This window comes from Carassius auratus, unplaced genomic scaffold (assembly GCF_003368295.1).
Source record: "Carassius auratus strain Wakin unplaced genomic scaffold, ASM336829v1 scaf_tig00214604, whole genome shotgun sequence".
Classification (NCBI taxonomy): domain Eukaryota; kingdom Metazoa; phylum Chordata; class Actinopteri; order Cypriniformes; family Cyprinidae; genus Carassius; species Carassius auratus.
Genome location: NW_020527735.1, coordinates 218,824 through 226,036, shown reverse-complemented (window position 1 = coordinate 226,036; position 7,213 = coordinate 218,824). Strand labels below are relative to the sequence as shown.

At 33.3% G+C, this 7,213-nt stretch overlaps 1 long non-coding RNA gene across 1 annotated transcript; it reads left to right on the top strand.

Moving 5' to 3' along the window:
• The first annotated feature begins 1,101 nt into the window (after positions 1 to 1,101).
• On the top strand, positions 1,102 to 6,926 carry LOC113092491 (uncharacterized). Its single transcript, XR_003287572.1, has 2 exons — positions 1,102 to 1,270; positions 6,355 to 6,926. It is a non-coding gene; the product is annotated as an uncharacterized LOC113092491 (long non-coding RNA).
• The last annotated feature ends 287 nt before the right edge of the window (positions 6,927 to 7,213 follow it).

The following is a 7,213-nucleotide window of genomic DNA, read 5'->3' as shown; positions in this document are numbered from 1 at the left end:
TCACATTGTGTGTATGTTCTTATGATGGTCCTCATAAAACAGGGTCCTCGTAACACAGGTGTAAACGAGACACTTTAAAACAACAGAGAGGTGAAACCATCACAGAGAACCACACGTCATCAACCAGAGACAGATTTAGTACACGAGACATTTTAAAGGCATAGGAAGAAAATCCTGTTATCATTTACAAACCATCAAATGGTTAGTAATGTCTTATTTTGCCCAACAAAAGATATACAGGACTGAGACAACTTAATGGTGACTATATGATGACAAAATAAATCAACTCACCTTTAAGATCAGTGATGAACCTGCCCTTGAGCCCATTCTTGTCTTTCTGTTGAAGTGAACACTGTATGGCCTCAGCTTTCTCCTTCGCCTCGCACCTTCAGCCATCCTCTGCGTCTGCTTTAATAACAATAAGAACGGTTGGCCTCCATCTGACAATATTACGTTTGTTTGTTTTCAACTTAATATGCAAACGAATAATGACAGTTCTACTGAACAGAATATATGTGTAATATGATGTATTCTGTATATCTGTATTCTACAAAGCACTATACAAATAAAGGTGATTTTACTTATTATATACAGTAAGTATTGGGAAGTGAAAAGAGCACATCTCTGTGTTTATTAATTAAACCAAGCTGAACAGTAATAATATTAAACATAACTGCCCCTCCCCTTCACAGACTGTAGCCATGACAACAGATTATTATGATGACTAGACTGTTCTATTACATTTACAGATGTAATGGTGACCAGAAATGACCAGCAGCACAAATGTTAAGACTTCTGAAGCAATTCTATACTTTTGTTTTATAAGTTCTATATTTCTAATCTAATTGCATATTAGATTAATCAAATCATTAATACACAGATGAAAAATAACAAACCTCAACTAAAGTCCAACAAGAATGACATCATGACATCTAAGAACCAGTCATGTTTGATTCAGATTAGGGCTTGGCGATATATGAAAAAATCTTGATATTGGCAAATTTTTTATAATATTCAATATATATCTTTTTATTTTATATAATATATATATAGATAATATACATTTAATTCCTATAAGTAATTACACATTGCCATGTTTTAACACATGATTATAAAAATAAGTTGTCCATAAATGTTACTTAATTGTGAGTTAAATTTCTCTAATTTTATGTTTTGTCTTCAGGAACATTATCAGTCATTCAAGCTATGATATCCTGGCAGATCTACTTCCTGAAAAGAAGACTCAGCAGATCTTTTCAAGACACACTAGGTAGGACACAGTTCAGGACAACTTTATATTTACTTGGCAACATTTTTCTGAAATCAGCAGAAATTACTGAATAGTTGATCTAGGGATGTTCATTTTAACCGGTTAACCGTTAACCAACCGTTAAGGATTTTGACAAAATTAAATTACAAAGTAATTTATAAAAATATTTTAAAAGGTTTGCTGCATAGTTAAAATATGCTACTCGTATAATTTTTATTTCATTTTTATTTTTTGAGAGAAAAAAAACACAAGTCACTTATTATTTCATTCAGAAATAGGCCTAAAGGCTATTTTAGTTCCTCTCACTCCCCAACAAATAATTTCAATTAAATGTATTTATTCAACACAAATTAAAATGTTTCCATATTCACAATGTATTTGAATAAATAATATTTATTATGTACTTAGTTTGCATTCTTTTTAGGAATGTAAATTTCAAGAAAAAGTAATAATCGATAATCGCTTTGTATTATTCGATTAGTGGTCAATAATCGCCCCCCCCTCCTGCGCATGCACCCCCCACACGCATAAACACACACACATAAAAAGAGAGAGAGGGAGAGAGACTATTCAGGCTTTCAGTCTATATGATGGTAAACTGTTGAATATATTAGAGAAAGGTCTATCCTAACCCAAGCCAATTGATGGTTGTATGATTGCTAAAGCATATTAATATAAATCCGAATGATGGCAATTAATAACATAACACTCCGTCTATTATCAATTGCTCACAAGGTTGTAGGAGCCTATGACATTTCGTTTTTTAAAATGAGCATGAACATTCATAGCATTTTTAAATGAAGTTTACAGATTAAGATTAGAACAGATTAATTCAGACATAATTATTAGGCTTAAAACACATTACGTGTTAAACAGAATATCATAAAACACGGTACGCGTTAAAACATGTTGTGAACAGCCTGAATGAAGGCACTGATTTGAATATTAAATGTTATGTATGTATTTATAACAATAACCTATTTTATATTTTTATAAAAAAAAAATGAGCATGTCCACAGTTCTAGTTATTGGCAGCACTACCCTCTGATTATGTCTCCCTTTTCCCGCTGGCCTGTAGACTGCGCCTCACGCTCCGGGCCATTGCTCTGTCCATCTCTGTTACCCTGTCAGATTCTGTCCCCTTCCATGAAAAAAGTAGGTAGTAGCTACTTATATGGGCCCGACAAACCGAGGGGGAGCTTTTAATTGAAACAAGAGAACTAACATAGAGCCTTACATGGCTGGTCGTTTCGATTCTTTATTAATTTAATTCAGAAATATGATTGGAACATTTTATGTTTGTTAAATTCAAGTTTGTTTGTTTTATAAATAACCTACAAAGCGACCAGCTCAAGACCGTGAGTTGAGCAATTTTGATCAGTTTATCCTTCTCAAATAAAAAAAAAAGATTAATATTTTAGTAATTAAGTCAAAACTACGACAATGAAATCATGTTACATTGCATGAAGTAAAATTGAATATATTACACCTGTAATTTAAAAAAAGGATGTGGCACCTTTCATGCTTCACGTTATTCATTTATTGTTTGTATTTTATCTTAAAATTGACAGAAGCCTGAGGCTTTGTGTTATAATAAAAAGTAACAAAGCTCAAAGCTTATTGCAATTAAAATAGGGCTGAAACGATTCCTCGAGTAACTCGATTAAAAAAATGATCCCTGAAGCCTCTTTTATGTGACACAACGCATTTACGTCACCCACAAAGCGAAAGGAGACACAAGGAGTCAGCAGTGTTTTGATTTGAGGGCACGGGCAAACGTAAAGAGAACGTCGTGGCGTGTGTCCATTGCAAGATAGAGCTGGCATACCACAACTAGAGCCCTATGATTTCCCCGATGCAGAAAACATGGAGGGAATCACGGAATCCAGTCATAAAAACAGATTTTACAGTTTAACGCGGAATGGCACGGAATTTGCCAAATTTTGAATGAAATAATCGAAAAGTCATTGCACTTACATCAAATCATGATATGGACTAGTATCTGTAAATATTAAGCCGGAACAGTCTATTTAAATATGAATCCTGCATGTTCTGCGTGTCTCTGTTAATGAATGGAGCAGAAGCGCGTCTTCATTCATTAAACACACGGAAGCGCGCATGACGCTAGCGGTGATTTCAGCGTCTGCTGTCTCTCTAAATAAGGACGTGAACACATGAAGAACATCTCAAGAACTGCACTGAAAATCACTTCATGAGCATTTGACCATTTGATTTGATTAAAACTAGCGTCACATCACATACACAGAACTGTAAAGGTATGTCAACCCGTCAAAATAAAAGTCTGGTTTATTAAAGTTATTGCGGGTTAGTACTGAAAAGTTAAGTTTGCTTAATTTTCAATAATTAAAAGATTAATTAAATTAATGTTTTATGTGTTTAATGTGCATCTATTTAAAACCCCAATTGAATGGCACTTAAATGCACTTAATTTAACTTTATATATAACTTTATTGTCATTGTTCACAGGACAAGTACAGACAGAGAAACAATGGGTAGTGATTAAATGTTTATTTTTGATGTATGCATTGCATTCTATGCATTTCAAAAATAAAAATATATTTTTTTTATAAAAGGAAACTTAGTTGTTCATTTTAGAGGCCCAGGAGTCTTATTTTCTCTTGCATAATTAATATTGCTCTTTAATTAAGCAAAAACGCATTTTAACTGATTACTCGATTAATCGATGGAATTTTTGGTAGAATACTCGATTACTTAAATATTCGATAGCTACAGGCCTAGATTGAAACGTTACATATTATTTCCAAGCTTACCATAATTAAAAACTTGCGAATAGTCACATAACGTGTTATGTGAACATAAAAACATAACATGTTCATATGTAAAAATCAACATAACAAGAGTCAAATTTTTTAATGGTTTAAAAACATTTTATGGTTATCTAACCAGTGGAATATTACATTTTAGTCCTTCAACAAATAACAATTCATTTTAATGCAGCTAGCTCGTAATCACGAATTACGTGGGAGACAGGAAGTTTCTCGCTCTGCACAGTGAAGTGTTGTCACGGTACCAAAATTTTAGTATTCGGTACCGATACCAGTGAAAATCCATGGTTATCGGTACCAAAGCAAAACACAAAAATATTCTAATTAAAAAAAAAAAACTTTTTAGCACTAAAAATAAAACCAATGCCATTCTTTGTACTTATTTACAATTTGGTTTAAAGTTTTTCTACAATTTATATAATTATGAAAAACAGTAAACACGTTTCACCCAAATTTAATTTGTCTTTTAATTTACCATTTTATTTCTGGTAAATGGGATTTTCTGGTAAATTAAAACGTGGAAGAAATATTGTGATTTATTTCTTTAAAAAAATAAAGTTTTATAAATTATTTTAACAATAGTAGTAGTATCACATACATTTTACTAAATAATAGTAATATTTCTAGCACAATGCCTTTATGTAAAAATTAACTTTTAGGCCTAATGAATGCATATTTCTCATTTTAACTGAACTTAAGACTGGTGGTGATGCTAATGATATTTTTGGTCATTGATGGTTTCTGTAAAAAAAATAGTAATAGATCATATTAATTATTATTAAAAGATAATACTAGTAGTAATTCTACTATCATACTAATGTATATACAATGCACTATGAATTGATGAGCTGCTGGGTTCATGAATATTAATCACGTTGTCTGCGTTCGGTCAAACTGATTTGCTGAAATCAAAACAGGGGAGGGTACTAGATCAGTGCCAGCCAATGAAATTGCCATTTGTGCATTAGCTCCGCCCACTACTGGAGAAACCGTTATGTCTTCTGCTTGTTCAAAAATTAATATGAATAATTCTAAATTAACTCCATTACAGGAAAAGACAATAAAGAATAGTTTACATATAGCGTGTCGATTCAGCGTGGTAAGACTCTCGCTCTCTCTCTCTTTTGCATGTGTGAGAAACTGAAAAGATCTCTTGATGGAGAGAGAACTCTGAAGCTCAGATGCTGAAATTATGCGCTTCAGTCTATGTAGTAAACAAACCCGCACGTCTCTGCCATTCATTAATACACACAGAGACGTGCAGAACACGGATTCATATTTCAAGCAACATTTGCGTTTTAACATTTACAGATACTGGTCCATATGGAGATTTGATTTGATTAATTTATGCTAACTTCGACAAATTCCATGACTGTCCATATTAAAATGTAAGTTTCATTTTCATGACTGGATTTTGAGATTCCGTCCTCGTTTTCTGCTTCGCGGAAATCATAGCGCTGAACCGGGTTTGAACGGGACCTCGGGACTACGGGTACTTAAAGAAACCTGGTACCGTCACTTTTACATTTTTTAGTACCGATTTGGTACCGAAGTACCGGGTCTTTTGAGAACACTAGTGGACTGCATCATTCTGTTAACTTTGTGTTTCATTATTTTGAGTCGTTTGGGATGCGGTGAGACAGAAGACCCTCTCACAACATATTGCTTTATAATTCTATGGCGTTTGCCCCTCCAAAATTGCCCCTTTCAATTAATCATGCTGCACGTGTCAGTAGTTCCCTGGCGTGGTTGCTCACACTGCACGTGTACAGCACACTAATTAAAATGAACCGCGTTCTGGCCCACTTCTTCCAACCAACCGCGTCCGAGCACAGCACAGAGCAATCACAGTCACCCGAACTGGGCTTTGGGGGTAAGAGATGCTCGGGTACGGTTCACATCCTTAGAAAATAATCGCACAGCCTAATCGATAATCGGTCATTAAATCAACTAATCGAATATTCAAAAATCGTTACCCATCCCTAATTCTAATATCAAATATGTTTAGCATAACATTACGCTGGTACGGTAATAACATTTAACAGCACTGATTTTACTGCATATTTAAACTGAGCAGTGTGGCTGCATTGTCCAAGTAGAAAGTTTAACTGTGTCACCCTCATGTTGTTCACACCCATTTAGACAATTATTTTTATTTTTTTATAATCTTTCATCATTTTTGTCTTTCCGTTGAAAGTCTAGGCAGTAGACTTATTATTTCATAGGAATTTTGTAATAACACAGTTTGTAACATCATCTAATCTGTTTACTTTACAGATGGAGCGCGGAGAGACCGGACAGTTCCCACAGTGCCAGTTTTTCAGCACCCACACCCCAAACACAAATTCATATAGAAGTTTTCAATAATAAAATGTTCATATGATAGTTTATATTTAGCTATGAAGCAATAGTTTATTGTCATAAATATTAAACTAAATATTTAAGTCCTTCTGTAGTGAAAATCAAGTTTTTATGCTGTTTTTTTTTCTTTGTGGCATTAAATATTGCTACATCACAATCCAATAACCAATCACATCTAAGAATAATTTCCCATAGCATGCCAATACCAGCGCACAAGCACAAAGCTAAAGACAAATTATAGCAAAAAAAATTAGATTAAATATTTGACTACAGGGGACTTACTTTTTTTTTTTTACAAGATATGAAATTTTCACCAGTCTGTTCAATGTGTTGAAAGTGAAAGTGATTATCTTTAATAATTCAGATACCTGTTGAAATGCACATGTAATTGAATGCTTGCTTGGATCTGGGATGTTGTGTTAATAAATGTTATGCTGAAAGAGAATGTTGCAACAGTGCTAACCTGAAAATAAAATTTTATTAAGCTACACTTTGTAATGTTCAAATTAAAGTTTATACAATGTTTTATTCTTAATAAAATTTAAGTGGAAAGAACATTGTAGGCACATTATGCTGACCATAAAATGAAGTTCCAACATTTTAATGTTCTTGGAATTTTCCAAATAAATGTGAATAGAATATTGTGTTTAAATGAAAATTAGGTTGCAGGAACGTTATGCTGACCATACTGTAAAATAATGTTCTAGCAACGTTAAGCAAACTAGACATTTTAACGTTATTGGAATGTTCAAAACAAATGTTCATAGAACGTTAT